Source organism: Antennarius striatus, chromosome 19 (assembly GCF_040054535.1).
Source record: "Antennarius striatus isolate MH-2024 chromosome 19, ASM4005453v1, whole genome shotgun sequence".
In the NCBI taxonomy this organism is placed as follows: Eukaryota; Metazoa; Chordata; class Actinopteri; order Lophiiformes; family Antennariidae; genus Antennarius; species Antennarius striatus.
In genome coordinates, this window is record NC_090794.1 from 8,623,732 (window position 1) to 8,645,978 (window position 22,247).

Below are 22,247 nucleotides of genomic sequence, written 5' to 3' on the forward strand. Positions count from 1 at the left end.
TGTGCATGTGTGAATCTATGTGTGTGTGTGTGTGTGTGTGTGTGTGTGTGTGTGTGTGTGTGTGTGTGTGTGTGTGTGTGTGTGTGTGTGTGTGTGTGTGTGTGTGTGTGTGTGTGTGTGTGTGTGTGTGTAACCGCACCTCCTCACCATCTCCACGCCAATGAGGACAAAGCCTGCGGTTGCCAGACACAGGTGTGTGCGTGTGTGTGTACGTGTGTTTGTGTGTGTGCGTGTGTGCGCGTGTGGCGACAAAGAGTGAGAAACTCCGCCGTGTTGTGATCTCATGGTCGTTTTGATAAGTCTCTAAGCAAACAAGGTCAGAGAGGGTGAAGCGGCTCTGCCGTTATGACAGCGGTCTACAGATGTTATGAAGTCACTGTACTCACAGCTTTCAACTCCCCTCAGCAAGGCCTGTCTGCGGTTTGAGATTACCTTGTACAATACAAAGGTTTCTGTCTCTATTTCATTGTCAGATACCCTCACTGATCTTTTTTCCATGCTGTTTGGCACTTAGTCGGGGAGGAGGCCTGTGAAACGTGTTGGTGGTCCAGGATTGAAATTCAAATCGGAGTTGCAAACCCATTTGTCAAAGACAATGTGCAAATAAGCTGAACTTTGACAGTAAAAAAAAAAAAAAGCAAGTTTATTCACACTTTCTTCAGCACATCTGGGCCTGCAATGCCCTCTCATGGCTGCACAGACGCAGACACGGTGTGTGGTTTAAATGGAGAGGAAAAGTGAAAGCAGGCCTCATATGGCGCAAAGCAAGATATGGTGTCGGATGAGGTCGAACATGATCAAGTAGAAATATCACGTGTTGACAATACGGAGAGGATTTTTTTTTTTTTTAGCTTTGTGCTCTGAATTGTTCTGCATTCATCCAAGTCTCTCTATGAGGAAAAGGAAAACTAACATGTGCATCATTTCTGCCATTGACGTGTGTGTCCATAAAAATAAAAAAATAAAAAAAATAAAACACTGTGTGTTTACTGGCTTTGTGTGAACTTATGAATTTATGTATGTGCACATGTGATAACAAATTTTCCAATATTCTTAAAGCTGTGATATTGCTTGAAACTGCTGAAGTTTATGCATGCCTGGCACACACACTCACACACACTGCCTCACGTTCACACACCAGATATCATCCACAGGCCATCTCACAGGCCATCCCATCAAAGAAAGGACTATTTCTCCCGCTCCCTGCCTGGCTTTTTCTCTCTAAATCTGACACCGCTCTCATAATAAGCAGCCTTGCATATCAGCTCTTTGGAAAGAGATGCAACTGCTCAACTGAAGGGAAGAAGGCGGGAGGGGGGTGGAAAGGAAGAAGAGTGGTGGGGGTGGGAAGGAGGGAGGGAGGGTGGGGAAATCGCGAAGACTTCTGTCACTTCATGAAAAATAGCTTCCCCTTTGGACGGAACTTCACAGGCCACAATCAAGCAGTGCCAAGACGCTGCAATCGTGGCAAATCAAGTCAGCATCTATTAATAATATTTCTGGGGCTGCTGCGGTGAGTGTGTGCCGTGTCCTCCCGCTGTCATAGCCCCGTGATGGAGCGCTGCCTTTATCTCAACCCTGGCACGCTTCTGTCACCGTGATAAACAATTCACACACAAATATGAATAAGGATCCTCCCAGTAGGCCCCTACACACCCTGTCTTTTCCCCTCATTTTCTAGATGGGGGGAATGTAATCTTCGGGCTTGGTCTTTCTCTCTTTTTCTTTTTTTTTTCTCACCCTCTCCACTCTCTTTCTTTTCCATCCATCTCTCTTCCCCCTCTTTTCTCTCTCCACCCTCCCTCCTACCTCTCATGTTCCCTCCTTTCTCTTTCAATCTGTCTTTCAAAGATATGTAAATGACCTCGAGATGGGACCCCGGCGCGTAGGTGGTGTAGCGTGAATGTCAAAGCCCGGGCCTGTGAACCCTGCACACAAACGTGCACACAGGCACAGACCCACACACACACACACACACACACACACACACACACACACACACACACACACACACACACACACACACACACACACACACCTGCACTGTAAAGATGTCTGCTTTGCATGCTTATTCACAATCATATGTCAGAAATCTCAATACACACTCATTTACACACAGTCTCACAAACATAGACAGATGCACACTCTGACACACAAACACAGTGACATAAACATATTGAAGGATGTCACTTGCCTCATTGCTGAAAAGCAAAAGGGACCTTGTCCTCTGCAGTCATGTTTTAGTCCAGCTTCATTACAAGGAGAAAACCTATCAGTTATATTTCTTTTAGCTGATAATAAATCAATGAGTTTCACCGCCTCGCAGCTACAGTGATGGTCATATTGTTCTTCACCTCTAATGGTGTAATTATTCAAAGATTAGTCCATCTTAAATCACACACAACATCATTAAACTGGACTGATATTAATAGTTTGGATACCAAGTAGGAGATGGAGTGTATTTAGTGTTACATGTAGAAACACACACACACACACACACACACACACACACACACACACACACACACACACACACGCCTACACACACACACACACACACACACACACACACACACACACACACACACACACACACACACACAAAGTCCATCATCTAAAGCCGGGCTGGTTCAAAGATAAATTAATCAAATACAAATTCCTTTCAAGTACCTTCCTTCCTTCCTCATTGTTTCAATCTGGGATGTTTTGATCACTGCACGATTTCCCCTCTCTCAGGGTGTATAAAGGAAATTAGCAAAGTTTATTAATCTGTGTTCGATTTATTCCTTTCATTGAGGTTGCAATTTAATTTGAAACAGTTTGAATATTTGTGAAGAAAAAGCGGTAAACTTAATTTCGGGTTACGTATAGTTTTGGATTCTGTGCAGTGTATACCAGTTATTCAGTTCTGAAGAGAAAAATGTATTTTTATGTAATATTAGATAATATTTTACAGTGTGCAATATTTTAAACATGACAGATCTGTACAAAAAATATGCACATTTGATATTTAAATAGTTAGGAAGCTTTGTTACATGAAAATATAAATTCCAATCCACACCCCACATATCCATTTATCCCCATAGATGCTGCTTCTGTACTAGTTATGATCTGGATGGTCATTTTCCTAGGACACACAGGCTGTCATTTTCAAAATCCAAAAAGATGTGGACTCATCAGACCAAAGTGGACACATGTCCACTTTTTGACCGGACTATGTAAGGAGTGTTGGGCCCAAAACACATTTGTGGCACTTGTGGAATTGGTATTCTATAGTGTTCAGTGTCCGCAGAAAAGGCTTTACTTGCATCTACAGATGCTACAACGAACTGTTTACCGACAACACCTTCCAGAAGTGTTCTTTACCACAGTTCGCTCCTGGTCTGTTTGGCGTCTAATTGTCAGTGGCTGATCCCTGCCAGGCCCTGTCCCCCCATGTCTGTGATGTAATTGCGTATTTCCAGCGCAGTGAAACATCCAAAGAGGCCTAAATGAGATTTCACTCAGCAGGATGGAGCCTGCGGTGGGGTGCTGATGATGAATGTATTGTAAGATTGATTAGCGCCAGTAAGAAGTGTGGCGGATATGGCTACCAGAGGTGTGTGCGTGTGTGGGGAAGTGTGAGGAAAACAAGAGGTTGGTGGTAAATGTGTACGGTGTGTTTGACGAGCACGTATGTGTGAGTGCACACGTTTGACGCAACGTGTGTGTAAGTGTGCTAGGATGGACTGCAGAGAGTGTCACTCTGGTGAGAAATGACAAGTGGAAAACCGAAAGGTGAAAAAAAAAAAAGTGAAAAAAGAGAGTAAGAAAAAAACAAACAAACAAGATCCCAATTGTTCTGTGAATCCAACCAAATATTAAAGCAACATCCACCACAAAACCATCCTAACAAGCGGCTTCATTTAGTATTCATTCGTGTGTAAGACATATCAGAATGGCATGAGATACTTCAACAATTTGCAAACTTTCAATAATTGGGTATCACCTGTCATGTTCTATATGCTGTTGGAGAGCTGAGTGTGTTCAGCTATTTTTCAAGACAAAGATCTTTGTTGGGAAACAAAATCCTGTGCAGGAAAGACAAAAAAGTCAGAATGAATGTAAAAAGTATTTTTTAATGTATCACACAATTTAGATATAAAAAGACAAACAAATAAAAACAAATAAACACAAAATTCAGGTGTAAATGAATTTAGTTTAACTATATTTGTGAATATGTTTAAACATGTAAACGATGACACAGTACTTAGTTTTTGTTTGAAGTGACTCTTTTATGGCATGTGGTTTGCTTTTTCCCTCAAGTGTGCTATGTTAAAATCCTTTACATGACCGTTCATTTTGACATATTTTGTGTCAATAATATCAAAAACACTTTTATTTTGTAAAGCAAAACACACTCATCGTGATTATTGTATAAATAGATAGATAGATAGATAGATAGATAGATAGATAGATAGATAGATAGATAGATAGATAGATAGATAGATAGATAGATAGATAGATAGATAGATAGATAGATAGATAGATAGATAGATAGATAGATAGATAGATAGATAGACAGATAGACAGATAGATAGATAGATAGATAGATAGATAGATAGATAGATAGATAGATAGATAGATAGATAGATAGATAGATAGATAGATAGATAGATAGATAGATAGATAGATAGATAGATAGATAGATAGATAGACAGATAGATAGATAGATAGATAGATACTTTAATAATCCCAGAGGAAAATGCACAATGTATTATGAAATACATAATAAATGTATTATGATTAAACAACATAACACAGACAAAAGGCCATTCTGTTGGAATCAGTGTATAACTTCTGTGGTATTTTATCATTTATATAGTTTTACTGCTTTATAATCAGTTGTTATAGTGAAAAATGTGCCCTTCATGTCTCATTAAGTAATTGTATAATGTATATTACAATGTGTATTGTATAGTAGATCTTCATGTTTTTGTTGTTTCTTAGCAGTAGACACAGCAGCAGCAGTAGTCATTGTAGTATTGCTTAGTGTCAGAGGTTGTGGAAACATCGCAATGATAGTAATATAGAGTAAAAGCAGGAAATATTGATTTCATAAATACCACAAATGAAACCAGAAAGTAGAAAGAAAGTGAAAAACAAATGATGGCATTCAATGTATCATAACTGAATATGAGCATAAATGTTTAGCAGCTATTGACATTTCTTGACAATCTTTTCACTTGACTTCAGATTTAACACAAAAATACATGTTGCACTAACCGTTTGCACTTATCCATTTACTTGTTAAATCTCTGTAACAGCCCAGCACAGGCAGACCAACTGCTCTGGTGTGGATTCAAACCCTCAGTGATTGCAGGTGACACCTGCTCCTACACTTCCGCATTAAAGCAAATTTCAAGTTATTGCAAGCCCCAAATAAGGCGTTATAATTTAGACTGTACCTCTGTCATTCTCTGCAGCGTTAAAACTTGGAAGGAAATACGTTGATTCTGCAGAGCTCTAAGTCTTTGTTGTCTCTTCAAACACAACAAACGTATTTTTGTGTTTCTAAAAGCGAACAGATTCTGTTTAAGCTAGGCTGTGCCATGGTAGGACACAGGCCTTTAGGCTTTGGCTGGGGATCACTGTAACTCCTGCATAAGAGGGAAATGTCTGTTCAACCCTTCATACTGGAAGCTAGCCACCATGCAGAAAGCCAAAAGTGCCACACGGACAATTCCCCCACTCTGGCTTTTAATGGTGGTACACAGAAGCAATAATCATAAAAAGCCAGGGTCTCTTTCTGAATGGTAACATATTTGTCTCCTACAGTAACCACGGCCTCAATGCTGGGTAATTTTCCTTCAACATGCTAAACTATGGGGACAAAATGTGGGACCTGCCATTCTCCATGCATATTAAAGACACTTGTCATCAAGACGTCACCCAGGAGCTATGAGAACAAGAGGTACAGTTCCTCCGAGACAGACTCACTCACCATCAAAACCATGAAATTAGGCCCAGGAAAATATCCTTGTGATGGGAAAAATGCCACACTTTAGTGCATTTTGCATATAAAAAAAACCCAGAAACGGATGCATGTAAATTGCTGGTGCCACAAAGACAAATTGGTAATTCAGGTTTGGAATGAAAATGACACTAAAGTGCAAAACGGAAATGGTGCAGCGTGAAAGGAATAAGGGTTGTTAAAATGTCACATTTGAGATTCCGTGCCTTTAGGAATCGAGATGTATTGTTAGAGGAGAAGTGATAAACAGGAGCCAAATGTACATGCAGCAAATAAAGCTCCATGTATAGCACGTTTTCTTAGTCAACGTGCTCTGAGCGACGCCTGTAGAATAGACACAAACTGATGAATGCACAATTTGTGATTACATACTTCCCCACACCTTAGGAACTCATACTTTTTGTCTATAATAATAAAAATTGTAAAATGTACCTACCCAATGACATTCAAATTGTAATTTTGAGCAAATGAAAACCAGATGTTGATTTCCTCAGAGCTTTAACAGATTTGAGAAACACACATATGTACCTGCACTGAGAGGGGACTCACAGCAGTTTTCAAATGGTCTAAAATAAATTGAATCGTTGTTCATTTGCTGTTGAATCCGCATCCAGTGCTCCTGATAACATGTCACTCACTCAAGAACAAACAATAGGCTTGACTTTTTTTATTTATTTTTTTTAGTGTACATACAGTAGGTAGAGTGCATTGTTTCCCCCACATGGGCGCTAGTGACACAGCCCACCACCACCACCACCACCACCTTGCTTTGTCCCTGGGCTCCTCGGGGCCCAAGACCAGTGCCCTCCAGGATGACAAATGGCCTTAATGAAATTGGACAACTCAGCATACATGCATAAGAGGATGTTAAATATTGATAGTGAAGATCAACGTAGCGGTGCATATTCCACTCTTTAATATTTTAAGTGTCAGACAGGCCTATTGTCTATCTATTGGGGGGGTAAATCACTGTCTGTGTCCCCCAATTCTCTTTGAGACACATATGATAGCCAGCATGGCGTTCACTCAGCTATGGATGAGAGCATCCAGGTCTGCGCTTTGCATATATGCTGAACAAAAGCGACATGGCAGGACATCTTTTCATAAATTTTCATTCTGATCAAGTGGGTTTATTCATGTGAAAACCACACACGTATGCAAGTAAAGGAAGACCATATATTTATTTGCTACTGCAACAGTCAAAGGCTCCACAGATTCATTCAAAGGTGTTCTTGAAGCTGTTTTACTAATGTTGGAATGAACCTTTTCTTTTTCAGCTGAAAGACAACCCTTAAGATTTTCCATGAATCGGTGCCCTTGCTGGTTCTTTTCTTTTCTCTAATGTTATAATCATTCTACATTTTCTCAGGTTATGAAAGAATGTGTAATATCAAACCCTGCACACATGCCAACACTTGTGTATACAGAATACTTATCACAGTGGTGGCGCTGCACCTTGAGGGCGTGTCGTTGCGCAGCACAGTAGCGAAGGCAAAGATCACATGAATAACCATTATTCAAATCGATTCAAATTAGGGGGGCACTCAAAGTAATCGGCTAATATCCTACAAAAAATCAATTCCACTCCCATTTGGACACAATTGAATGCGTCTGAAGAGGGCAATTATTAAACACACAGATCAGATCCATAATTGGTAGGGGTGGTGTGGGGGGGGTAGCATTGTCATGAGGGCTAATGCACTTCCAGTGAGCCAAGAGCCAAAGCATACACTTAGCACAAGCTGGGTTGCATATCCGGCTCAAACAGAGCTGGCAATAGATAGGCTGAGGAACTGCCAGCAGTTTGGCGGGGTGAGGAGAGGAGGGGGTGGGGATGCTGGGGTGGGAGGGCACCTGGGAGACGTTGTCCAGTGGGAACCGTTCCCTTACAACCTCCCCCTTAGCTTCCCTCTCCCATCTTTTTCTTCTACATCCCCTGGAGGCTTCTTCACAACGGGTCCCTGACAGACCGAAGGGATGACCCTGGGAATCTCATTATGCATACAACCAAAGTGTGCCCCCCCCCCTCCACCACTACCACTGCCAGAACCGCCACCCTCAACCCCACCAACAGCCACCCCCCACTAATGCATTTGCATACAGAAGACGGTCCAAATAAGGTAATAAATCAGCAGCCTATATTCAAATGGTTTGCAGGGAGATTGAAACCCCTGCATTCACCACCAAGAGTAAATTCACCCTCATGCTGGGGAGTCAGATACCCATTTTCATCAGCGGACACAGGACTGTGTCCACTGGACACCTAGGTATAAATATATATCTCGCTTCATTGCATTGCCAAGGGACGAACTACCTCAATATATCAATATACATATGCTTATTTCTTATACGCCCCAGGCAAACTAACTACCTCGGTTATAAGGCTGGGCTTCATGGTACCCGAAGGTCACAGCTCATACTGGGAGAAGGGGACAATTGGAATATTACACTTAATGGACGTCTTTGGACAACACCTCTACCAAATCACTTTGCCTCATCAATAATGAAATTTCCATGAACATGGAAATCAAAGTAATTTCCTTAAGGTGGGATTATGGAGGGTTTCAATTTTCCCACACCAGGCCAACATGTAATCGAGCCTTGCTTTTGTGCCGGCAACAGAGTAATACTTTACTTTAACCTGATGTGAGTCCTATTATACGTTAAGGAAGTGTGTAAGAGCTTTGTACATACTTGATACGGCTGATTATAACAGTCTGAGAATAAATAAATAAGAGTGTCTGCTGTGCATGCTTGAATAGGACACAGTGAGATGGAATAATAAAATCAAATCCTAAACAGAGTAAGATGTATCTGCGTGTGTGTGAGTGTGTATGTGCAGACTGGCACAATAAAGCAGGCCAACTATGATTGCATTATGATCTGGTGGAAAATGAATTCTGCTTAACAAGCTGAACCCCCCCCCCCCCCGCACCACCACCACCACCCCAAAACACACACGCACGCACGCACACACACACACACACACACACAAATGCAGAAACACTTACAACCATTTCATTTATGTTGGTAAAAAATGGAGAGAAAAAAGATGCATTTTAAGATACATGCAAATAGCTATCCATCAATCAATTTGTTGGTCCCAAAACTACCATCAAAAGGGCAGAGGCTGTGAAGTATGCAATTCCCCATCAACAAATGGAGGATTGAAACTGAATCCTTCAAGCTTAATTAATGGGAAGTCTGCCACTATTACTTGGTTTGTTTAACGCGCCTCACACAGAGGGCAAGTTGTCCTTTTTTGAATCACTGCACCGAATTCCTCTTGTTCAACATGACTGAACTGCTTTTCATGCAAAAAAACAATCCATCTCATTTTTAATCCTTTCCTCTCATGGGTCGACATGTCATTATTTTGAACCCCACATACAATGGCTTTTCACATTCATGTTGCATCACTCTCACTCAGGGTGTGTGGCAGTAATTATCATGAGGTAGAGATTTCTATTTGTAGAATAACTACCAGCACTTAGACAGAGGCACTGAGGCAGTAATTTCTGTTTCATCCAGAAGTTCAGCCCCACACCAAATACCTCTGTGTTCTAGATAGCCAATTATATCTTGGTAAACAGTGAATGGGAATCATATTTTTACTGAATCACTGTGAATCTATAATAAAAGCTAATAAGAAGAAATACAAAAGTTTATTCAAAAATGTCAAGCCAGAACTTTCTGTAGGGAACCAAAATGAAAATGAGTCAATGTAAATAATGGTTTAATAAAATCCCCTCTAGTGTAAATCCAATGTGAAATTCACCAAAATATGGGAAACTTTTCACCCTCTTCAGCTAATAACTGGTGACAAGAAGAGGGCTTAAACAAAAGATCAGTCAAGCGTTCATTTGAATATTCAAATCCTTTTAATAAAACTCGGCTTGATTCATTTCCCATAGATTTGCCAAAAACACTCATTTTGCATTGGAGAGAACATGATTTGAATTTTTTGCAGGAAAAAAGGAGACTGTAGTATTCATCTGCTTAAGGTCTTACTGGTACATACTCCATGTTTAAATGGTAAATACAGTACTATGCTCCAACATACAAATATGAACATGAGTAAGCTCTCCAGATCTACATTTTGTCAAAGCATCAGTTCAACATCTGATGTGTTGTCATGTTTTTTAGACTTGGATGAGAAAAAAAAATCTTTGAAGATTTTAAACCCATTTTCCATAACACTACACTTTTTAATATCGTTTTGGCTATTATTTCTCTGCGAAATGATAACAGTTAACACTGAGTTAATTTAGACCAGATGAATAACAAAATGCCAATAAGAGCACAGACCTGCACAGACAATTATTTTTACCTAAATTGCAACCTGAATTCAAGATATTTCTTTAAAATTATTTCAAAGCGGTATTTCAGTGGTTTATTATTCACTTTCATTTAAAAATATGTATAGTTAACACAACAGAGGCCATAGATTATCATAGATTGGGCAGCAGTGGCTCAGCGGTAGAGCAGACGTCTTCCAACCGGACGTCACCCAGACACCAGCGGTTCGATTCCCGCTCCCGCCAGACATCCGACATCGGAGTGTGAGCTGACTGTGGGAGGTGTCAGCTCACCTCCTGTCCACTGCCGAGGCGCCCTTGAGCAAGGCGTCGTCCCCTTACAAGTTGCTCAGTTGGGGCGCTACCTGAAGCGGCTGCCCTTCACTCTCTACCTCCCCATGTACTGTTGTGCTGTGATACTAACTGCATGCTCACAGGCCCCTTGTGTGGTGTGTGTTTCAGGGGCCTGCACAAATACTGTATATCCTGCATGTAACACAAAAATTATTTAAAATAGTGAAAATAGTAATTTCCCCGTAAAGGGGATCAATAAAGTTCTTCTTCTTCCTCTTCTTCATTATCTTTTTTTGGTTCCCACTGCTACAGCCTACATTTCCCATCATGCAACAAGAAAGCAACTTTTTTAAGACTATAATGCAAATGCAGGTAAATACCTGCATCTTTCAGCTAGTGTGCCCTGTGCTTGTAATGGAGCCTTAAGGTCGACTCTGGCCCCGTCCACACGATGACGGATTTTTTTAAAAGGCAACTTTTTTTTTGCGTTTACGCCTTCCGTCCACACGACAACGCAGTTATCCGGAACGAAAACACAACTTTTCGAAAACGCTGGCCGAGGTGGATTTTTAAAAAAACGCTGGGTCTGCGTTGTCGTGTGGACGGTGTATCCGCAACTTTTAAAAAACGCTGATGTCTTGCCTGCGACGAAAACCTCTGTGAAGTCATATTTATGGGCCCGTGTGTTGTGACAACAAAATACGAAGGATTCCTATTGGATAAAATTTGACTCAATACTGCCACCACATGGTTTGGCATGCTTATAGCCGTCTTTGAAAACGCACTGCTGCGTTTACGTGTGGACGGAGATTTTTTGAAAACGATGTCGTGTGGACACGAATCGTTTTCAATGCGTTTTTAAAAAGTTGCGTTTTTAAAAAAATCCATCATCGTGTGTACGGGGCCTCTGTGGTCTCTAGGCCCATGTTAAATCAATAGTGATGACATCATCAGGAATCCCATTTATTCTCTGCAATTAAAAAGTGTCCCAGGCTTCCCCGGGCTTCTGCATTTTAATGCTAATAGAGCACACACATTACAGTCCTGCTCCGACAGAACCAGCTGACTTTCTGCTGACTCCTCAAAAGAATAAAAGCATAAAACAATTTACTGATAAGACTCTGTCAGACATTTTCTACTGGTCTTATGCTAGGCTCAAACTGCAGGAGTTTCAGCACAATGTAATCCAGATTTAAAGGAGAAATCCCATATAGTCAGAGACTGGCATTATTGCACTTTAAAACCCAACTTTTAAAGACAGAAAATCCGATCAAAATCTGTAACACAGTCGATCTAACTTTAAGCTTTTCTACTTCCTGAAAAAATAATCGTCTTTTATACTTGTGGCTTCAGTAAACAAAGACAAATATTTTATTTAAAATTGTATCTCAGTACAAAATCAATGTCATAACAGCAATAAGGTTTTCAGAAATATGTGTGTCTAATTGAATGAATTCCATGAAGTTAAGCTAAATCTCAGGAGTAACTGTGACCAATCTTCTAATGCGTGGCTCTAGTGAATAAATGAACCGGGTTTCTGTTGGTGACTTACTTACCTGAACCGGCAGCCAAGGGGTTAAAAGTGAATCTGCAGGGAGAAGAAGACCCAGATGAACTCAATACTCCTATCGTTTTGTTTATTTACTCATTGAGGTGGTTTATTGGCGTACCTTTCAGTTGAACTTCAAAATAAAAATTAAAAAAACAAAATAAAAAAAAGGTATTTTTAGAAGAAAACAAAATAATTCATATGTTGAACAATAACTTTAAGTACCGAGCGATAAAATAAAAGAATGAGACACAATTAACATTTATGTTTGCCTAAATTGTAATTGAAATCATTATTGTTGAATAAAATTAAGTTTACCGTTGTTCTTCTTCAAGTTTCCTGAGCATTAGTTCCATCCCTACAAATAAAAAAAATAAAAAAATCCAGACTCAACTTAAATATTTCATATTTACAAATCCATACATGTGATTGATTTCAGTTTTACCTCCCATTAAAGCTGCATAAATAAGGATGTGATGTTACCCTTTGGATCATGTTAGTGATACTCCCACACACATTTGCAATCACTTACAATGTCTTTAAAATAAATAGAAGTAACTACAAAAATTAGATCAAGCTGTATCAAACCAAAATTATCTTCCACATGAGATAGTGTTTAAACATCAAAATCAAACTGTTCACTTCCACAGTGCTGTAGCAAAAACCACAGTGGGATTTTTTCCCCCCTTTTTGGCATGATATGATGAGGGCTTCCTTTTGACACCCCTGTTCTCAAGGCCTCGACACCCATAAACAAAGTGATTTATTCTAACTTTCCACATCACAATTCTGCTATCTAATTACTTCAGGGGGACAGCATATTCCACTCTCCTATGAGTTATGGAGATCCTTCTTTATGAGTGAAGTTGATGGAGGATAAGGCGAGGAGCTCATCATAAATCCTCAATAATGCAAACGTTTGAGGAATATCTCAAAATAAAAATGCAAATGTGATTAAGAATGGGTTAGCCTGTGCTGATATGGCAGCTTGTATCATCTAAAGAGATGCAGAGCACCTACGGGGAAAAAGTGCCATGTACTTAAGAGGCACTCAAATAAATAAATAACATTCACTTGCATAGATGCTGTATGCTAATATCTCCTTTGCCGCACGCACAGATGCACGTGTGCCCTGCACATGTAGACACACAAGCAAAAAGCAACCGCTCACACATGCAGTCAGTACACTTATGAAAATGGAAGTGCACCCAACATTTTTAATCTCACACCTACGTGGCCCTAACGAGAAGGTATAAACTTTTAGGAGGGAGGATGGAGTAGAGGCATGCACATGCAAATGGAGCGCATGGAAAATGGCGGTGGTACAATGCAGAAGCTTGTTAGTGACTGAGAGGCGAACAGTGAGGATGATCGCGACACCTCGTCACTCGCCTTTTATCTCTCGTCACCGGCAGATGAAAAATCACTGTGAATCTGCCACATCCGTCTGCATTAACATAACAAAGCCTCAGAGGAGAGTGGAAGAGAGAGGTAGACGAGGGGAGAGGGAGGAAGAGGCCGTAGCGACCGTCCATCCCTAAGTCTGCCCAAAGTCCGACCGGCATCCAGATCGGATAAATTCTCCACTCGTTATGGCCGTTATTATTTACTCCTTTTATTCTGGATGATTTGTGTCTTCCTTTCTCTCACTCTATCTTTCACACACACTCACACACATTTAAGACAGAATATAGACAGTGAGAACAGATGTCAAGCAGCCACCTGAAGAAGATCGTTCCCAACTTCAGCATCATCTCACCCCTCAGCTGGCATCGTCAGCACAATGGAAAGGACAGAATTACAGGAAGGCCTCTTTCTAGGTAGAAAAAGAGAGGGACTCATCACCTTCCTCTCTTCTGCATTTCGCTATTCCCTCTTCATCATCACCTCTCTCCCCCATCTCTCCATACAAAGCTCATTGGGTGGAAAGAGAAAGAGCAATGGGAAGAAGCAGGAGGAGGGGGTTGAAAGACATTATGCATATGAAAATGTCCTGAAAGAGGTGTGATTTATGTATGCATTAGATGCAGATTCCATTACGGGCCAGTGGCTCAAGTGAGATCTTTCCTAGAACACCGAGGCGACCTGATCAAACTCAGTCTCATTACTGGCCGTACGGGCAGCAGGGAAAGGGTGCAGCAGAGGGAGAAAAGAAAAAAAAAAGAGATAGAGGAGGCATATTTACAACCTGGACACACACACCTCACCCACAGGGAGAGAGTAAATTGCAATCTGCCCTCCAAGACCGCAGCGAATCACAGCCAGGCATTCACCTGAAAGACGAGTGGGAGCGCAAGGGAGGATCGGGGAGAATGGATGGCGAGAAAAGTGTGAATATATGTTTGTGGATAACTGTGGTCAGTTTTGAGCATCTCTGGATCATGTGTCTCAGTCTACCTGCCAAAAGCATTGTTTTACAAAACATTCTACTACTATATACTGTATGTGTTCAAGCCATATGCATTATTGTAAAATATACATGCAGGTGCATGCCTATAGAAGGAGGAGGAGGGTTGTTTGCCTTGATAATCACGTGCCAGCTCCAGATAAGGAAAAAGTGTTTTGTGAAAAGAAAACATGGGCGGCAGTCCTCCATTCTGTCTGACCCTGGCACTGTAGCCCCTGTGATTGGGGTCAGTCTTGAGATTCCTCTCTGGCCAGCTAATGTGATTGCATCGGAGCAATCCCCTTAAACGCCATCAGCTCTGATCTGCATAGTAATTGGCTCGACTCTCCTTGGACGTGACCTTGGAAAGGGGCGCGCTGTCACTCCTGCCTCTCTCTCCTGTAACGCCAATCATACACACACACACACGTGCAAACTCTCTCGTACACCCACATAGACACATACATAACATGGCCATAGAAACAGACATGGATGGACAAGGTTAAGAACAGGTGCCCTACATGGTTTGCTGGGTAGCGAGTGTGTAAAAGGAGAAATAAATCCAGGTGACAGGTGTTAATAAACTACCAGAAAGTAGGTGATATCTCACAATCAACACACTCAAAAACTTAAGGACAAGCTGAGTGTTGCACGTGAGTTGCTGCGGTGGGAAACCTTGATGAAAGGCGGCATTTTAGGTGAATTAGCAGGGGTAGAGACAAAAACCATCTGCATTATAGCCTAAGAAGATGTAAAAATAGTGTGGAGAATGCCCTTAAAGTTGTTTTAAAAATAAATGAATCTCTTTTCATGATTAACTGTAATTTATAAAGATAGAACAGTTAGATAGGGGTTAAGTCATGCTGCTGCAATTCCATTTTTCAAACACCCCGTAACCTTCTCTCTTTTTGTCCTTCTTGCATCAGCACTATTTGTTGAAGATCTTAACGAAAGACAAAGGAGCAAATGTATATTTTATGAATGTATGCCTCTGGTTTATCTTCCTTTGTGGGGCTTGTGTATACAATCGAAACCAGCTCTCGAAGAGAAAAGTGCTTTTTCTTCTCCTGTCCCCCGATGTCAACGACAAGGTAAGTTGTGGCTTTGGCTGGCTTTTTGATATGCATTTCAAACGCGGGAAAACTTCACAGCCATAGAGGCTAATTTGCAATGGAGATTTTTTTTTTTATTATTATTATCTCTCTGCTTCGGAAAGCAAAACAGTCAAGGGTGTCAAGCGAGTGACAAGTTTGTTTTCCTGTAATGATTTCCGCAAACTTGAGGTCTGTTCTGTTTTGTTCCTTAGACAGTTTGACCTAGTTGGAGTACGAACACGTCCCCTCTCTCTTTCCCTCACTCATGCATTGTTAAAGCCGTGGGCCCATATTAGGCACTCTCAAGTCATCACATGTCAGAAGAAGCTAATATAAATGGTGTGTTTGTGAGCACAAATGCAGTATTTTATTTTCACATTATGGGTTCTTTAGCATTTTTTTTCTAAGGGTTGGGAAAAGAAAAGATCATCAAGAATTTTACAAAATTACCTCTAAACAAAATCGACTGTCACGCTGTGCAGCTTGGTACAACAAATGAAGTGACACTCCCTCAGCTGTAAGTGTGACATTAAACAGCCATCTATCCTCGCTCCCCAAGTAACCCTCTGCATGGCCGCAGCAGCAGTGCATTATTCATTTGAAACATCAGCACTGAAACAGGCCCAATGTCTCAGAGAAAAAGTTTCTGAGGCATCCTCAAATGGTTGTGGGGGAAGACTGAGGCCCAAAGGATTTGACTGGAGCGCACCCAGCAATACTCAAGAAAAAAACAAAAAAGGCACAAAAAAAAAAAAAAAAAGAAGTGCTTTGTTAGAAGAGCGAGAGGCATCCCTTGGGCTGTCTCTTTGAATAAGCCAGGAGTAAAGAATCCACCAGCACCAACCTCACACACCCTCCACTTCTCCTCTCACTCACTCACTCCCGCTCTGTACCAACCATCTCCTCCCCCCACTACCCACCCCTCTCCCTACAGAGAGACAGAGGTATAATTGTGCCACAGGGTTTTAGGTGGTGTGACATATGTGTCACCTGGAGATGAGCCGTACCACGCTCTGCGGCGGAGCCTCGCCTTCCTGTTGGGCGCTGTGGCAAGAGGGAGAGAGAGTGAGAGAGACAGACAGAGAGGGAGAGGGATGCTGGCTGCGTCTATTTGTTGACTTTTGTCATTGCTCTGACGCTTTGTTAACTTTCCACCGTCCCAAAGTTTTGTTTCCACAGCGCGAGCCGTCACGAGCGGTCACATCCTCCCTCTGTGGTGAGGGCTCTTTTTGAGTGTCATTAAATCTAATAAACAGTCACGGGTGTCTCTGCACGCTTTCTTGAACTTAGAGAACACCAGGTATCGTTGCAGAAACACGTCACGCTCCTTAACGCATGCCAGACAACATGGTTCCGGCTGCTGTCCCTCCTCAGAGGATAGTCGCCGGGTTTTAAATGAAAAGTCCCGTTTTTACATAAATGATGAGACGTTCGTGGTCCTGAGCCGTCTCCCTCAAACAGGACTTCACTGTCTTTTCTTTCGGCCTCTCACTTCAGAGCCAAATCAAGAATTCTGTTGGCAGTGAAATATATTGAATTTGACAACTCCAAGAAAGACTTTCTGGAGGATAGCGTTTTATTTTGGGTGACCTAATTGTACGCTCCCCATGGCTGCTCCTTGTGCGGTATCTCACTCACTCCTGAAACAGCTTCATTTCTACATTGAAATTATTCATCATTGCCTGGATTTATTTCCTCCTTTCTTCACTTTTCATACCTTTGGTGTTCTCTGCGGGGATTTGAGATGAGGAGGGAGGAAAAAGAGTGCTCCTTTGTTTTTTTTCGCAAGCTATTGTTGAAACACCTTAAGTCTCTGGTGTATGGCAGAAACTGAAGTGATAGACAGGGCTGCCCTATTTACAGCCAGATTAAAAAGAATCACACAGGAAGACAGTGTTAAATGATGATTGTCTATGACATTTAACAATTGATTAAAGAAAGATAAGTTTTAATAGGTGGTGGTGATGTGGGTGTTGGGGGAAGGACGGGAGGAGTTCTTCTCAGCGGCAATATTTTTTTATGCATGCTATATTCTGCTGCTTGTAACAATAAAATGATAAATTTAACATAAAACATCTAAAGGGTATCAGCAGTAGCATAGGTGTCGAATCAAAATGAGATTCTTTTTTTTTTACTTGCACAAACATAGTGGTACTTTTTTTGACATTGTTGCATGTAGGTATTTAATTAGCTTTGTATATCAAATAAGTGTAATTAGATATGCCATAATTTTCTTTTTCTCAATCACTTTCAGATGTCACTTGTTTTTTCTGCATATGACGTTTAGTTACTTTCCAAAGGTGTGAATGTGATGATATCTTTCATTTATGGGAAACCACATCCGTCCTCACAATAAACCCTTTTATATTGATGCTAACGTTTGTTTTAACACATGTCGACGCCTCACTTCCTGTAAAAATGCATCAAATCTGTTTTTATTGGGCTTCAATGAAACAGATTACTAAGAATTGTGAACTTAATATATATTTTGCTTGAGCGATTTCTCTCTTTATGAAAAAAAAAAAAGTAATGGTTGTTGAAACAGCAGCACAATTTTTGTGTTTTTCCATTTTTCACTTTGGCGAATATTTTCAAAAATTATTATCTACTTGTGTTTTAGTGATGTCTTTTAGTGTTGTTAAACATGATGCCAGTTTGTGCCACAGCACATGCTAATTACACGTATAAGACTAGAACATTGGAACAAGATTTGATAGCATGAACACCTGACCTGATAGAAGCACTGAGACAACCAGGCAGACACGTGAGCTGACACAGAGGCAGTTAGACTGAAAAACGGTGAGACATTGATGGAGAAGTTCCGTGGCTAACTGAAACCTCATTGTTTTCTCAACTAAGAGGACAAAAATAGTGTGGGTTGTTTGCATTTTGAGAAATAGTGTCAAAGAGTTCGTCAGCAGAGGGTTGTAGGTAAATGTCTCGGTCAGTCGTAATCAAAGTCTGCCTCTCACAGGAAAGATGTGTAAGAATGATAGGAGTAGGCACAGTATTTTTAGATTTTTTTTTTGTATGATAAACATTACCTTCAAACACACTTGCGTGTTAGTGTGAATAATACACTCTAAGAGGTTGTTTGACGTGATAAATTTTTGATGTGTGAGCCCACACACACCATGAAAATATCTGAAAATTGGGCACAAGGAGGTCTGATGACAAAATAAAAGTCATTTTTAAGGTGACGGAGTCACAAAATGCCGTTAAATTAAATTTAAATCCTGCTGTGATCCAAACAGGATAAAATACAGACTGTAAGGATGCTTCTCACAGTTTAAATTGACCCTGGTTAATTCTTATTTCTTCTTGCCTGATAGCTAAGTGTATGCTCACTGAAAATATTTCCTCCCCAAACTTTTTATAACAAAACAGATGTAGGAATTGTACGAAAACGAGTGAAAGCTTCCCACTAAGAGCGAACACTGACAAATACAACTTCATCTGAGAGTTTAATGAGTTGAATTGCATTGTGCTGTAAATAGTCTATCTCTCCATAGGGCACTGCATTGGCCTGCGGACGATTCCTGGCATGTCTGTGAAGTGTGGCGGTGCCCTGTGGGGATGTGAAGACACACACACACACACACACACACACACACACACACACACACACACACACACACACAGACACACACACACACACACACACACACACACACACAGGCACCAGCCCCAACAGCATTCCCCCTCGCAACAGCTGCCGTGCTGCAGGAGGCAGCCGTACCCCTCGCTGATCAAATCTTGTCCGTCACATTTCCCCTAATTGAGGGGCATCTGCTTCTCCCATTTTCCCTACATGGCTTCACACTTCCCCTCTGTAGATTCAATCATTTGATCATCATGACCTTTAACCTCACCCAAGCTCATCTACCTGTCCGTGTTCAGAACGACCACCCACTTCCTCACCACACAGGAGATGTAAAAGCAAAAAAACCCCCACACATATCATTGAAGCAGTGCTCACCTGGAGGACAGCATCACATTTCCATCTTATTCCTGCCAAATGAATGCACAATTCACTTTCTTCTTTTGCTCAAAATTAAACTGAAGTAAAATTTGAAACTTACAGCATGCTGACAACTTTTCTTTTCTTTTTTTTTTCCTCTGCTCAAAACACATTTCTCATTTTGGTGAGAAAAGCTTGCCTTACAGTTCTGTTCTGATTTTAATTTCACTAAGAAGAATGACATAATTAAAGTGTGGTTAAAGCCAGGATTAACACCAGTCACTCAGACCCCACAGCCAGCCACCACTGCGAGGAAATCTCTTTTGTTGTAGGGTTTAAATGTTATTGCAGGGACAGTGGAGGATGATGTGTGTTTGCATATGTGCATGTGTGTGTGTGTGTGTGTGTGTGTGTGTGTGTGTGTGTGTGTGTGTGTGTGTGTGTGTGTGTGTGTGTGTGTGTGTGTGTGTGTGTGTGTGTGTGTGTGTGTGAGCATTCCGTCATTCACAACACAGAAGCACCTGAGCAAGCACCAGCTGGCAATGTGAGAGGTGCGCTCTAATTTAAAATGCATCTCATTAGAAACAACCCATAGCCTGTCACTATATTCTTCCTCTGTATAAAGACACAGTGTGGAATTAATTATTTCCTCAAAAATATTTGCTGAAATATTTCTTTCAATGAATGTGTTCCATTGGAAAGCATTATACCTAATAGTTCTATTTAAAAAATATCTGTGTTAACCAATAGGAGTTTTACATAGATTTTTTTGTTGAAGTTTGACCTTGAATTACGTGCATTTCTACTGAGCAGAGATTGAAGGCTTTTGTTTGTTTGTTTGTTGCTATTGTTTAAAACCCATTTCCCATTTGCAGGGAGAAATATACTTAAGAGAAGTGTTTATTCATTTGTGGAGATGGCTCCACTGCCAAGGAGAGGAGACTTGATGGAAGCTCAGATTCATTAAAACTTAATTAATATGCATCATTATGTAAATGAGGGTGCAGTTAATGAGTTTTTAAAAGAAGCATTCCTTAATTAGTTCACTTTTAATGGCATCATCATTTATCTTTTTCTTCTTTGAAGCAGAATGATGCACTAGATGCAGACAGTTCTGAAATGCTAATCTACGTTTTATCATCTTATTTTTCTGATTTCCATGTGATAGCAATGACAACTCGAATCTTGTCTCTAATGAGGGACGTTTACACATTTTAATGTCAGTTATTTCAATTCAAGACTCTGTAACATTTCTGAAAAAGGTGGGAGGATCCTAAACAAACACAGAAGGTTTATCACATATTAAAAAAAAAAAGATAATTAAAAATGTATCGACCACGAGAAGTTAAACCCAGACCCTTAGGCTACTCACAAATGCAGTCTCTTTTTTTCCATCCCGTTTTGGGTTAGAAAAAAATCTCAACAGTTCCATTTCCCAGAGAACAACACTGGCAGGGTGTCGGAAGACTTGACAAAACCTACAGACTTCTGACAACGTCACACTTCTGGATAATTGGTTCACTTCCTCTAAGAAGCGGGCAAACTTCCTCCTTTACAGAGGTCCCAATAAAACTTTCTTCACAGTGTTGCACCTTTACTAACACCGCATTTTTGTATTCATTGCTATGCTTGCCACACTGCTTTTTAAACCATAGCTTAAACTGCATAGGAAGTGCTATTTTTTTTATTATTCAATTTTTGTCATATTTCAGTCAGCGCTGTGAAAGCATGAGAGAACAGGATGTCAAGTGAGAGTGTGAGTCTTAATTGTCTCTGTTTTCAATGCTGATCTGGTAGAATTCTGCCCGAGTGGATTATTATTTCTGTCAAATGTAATTTTCTGGACATTTGAAATTAATAAAAAAAAACAAATGTCTCAAAGTATTTAATTAGGTATTTTACAAATTAAAAACATTTCATTTGTACTGCACTCACATTCACACACGCACATGTGCATGCAACGCATGTGCTCGTGAGCGTGCACGCACACATACACACACACACATGCACACACACACACACACACACACATACACACACACACACACACACACACACACACACACACACACACACACACACACACACACACACACACACACATACACAAACAAAAACATATCTCCACCCTTTCACATCTTCTCCTCTGATGAACATTTTGATTGTTCTGCCTCAGAAGGAATCAGTTGCATCATTTCTCCGAAGGCATCGGCATTGGGCGGTACAAGCCTTTTGCATTAACAGTAAATTTGTCATGCATGAGTGTGGCCCTCTCCTGCGAATTGATAAGTGAATGTGAGGAGGAAAATGCTGTGTACTGGCCTGCGAGTGAAAGAGGGGTGAACTAACATTAGGAGGTCCAAATATGCCAATTTTATGTCCAAATTCACTTGATAGTTAATGGATGAAGTTCTTATTACTTTACAGTTACATATTAACTTAATTAAATCTGCAGCAATGGGAAAAATCATTGCTTAATTTATTATTATTATTATTATTATTATTATTATTATTATTATTATTATTATTATTATTATTATTATTATTATTATTATTATTATTATTATTATTATTATTATTGCTGCTAGTGTTGTTGTTGTTGTCGAAATGCCTTTGTTTCGCTATTATTATCCCTCCGCTTCCTCTTATAGA

General features: G+C 40.5%; 1 long non-coding RNA gene across 2 annotated transcripts in view; it reads right to left on the reverse strand.

Moving 5' to 3' along the window:
• Positions 1-21,061, reverse strand: part of LOC137613790 (uncharacterized) — a 32,135-nt gene extending 11,074 nt beyond the window's left edge. Inside the window, exons 1-3 of one of the 2 annotated variants that reach the window (XR_011038992.1) lie at positions 20,968-21,061; positions 12,473-12,512; positions 12,162-12,193 (exon numbers count right to left, since the gene is read on the reverse strand). This is a non-coding gene — a long non-coding RNA (uncharacterized lncRNA). Of the gene's footprint in view, positions 1-12,161; positions 12,194-12,472; positions 12,513-13,876; positions 13,969-20,967 lie in introns of those variants that run through there. The other variant, XR_011038993.1, reaches the window with a different exon arrangement.
• Between the last annotated feature and the right edge of the window lie 1,186 nt (positions 21,062-22,247).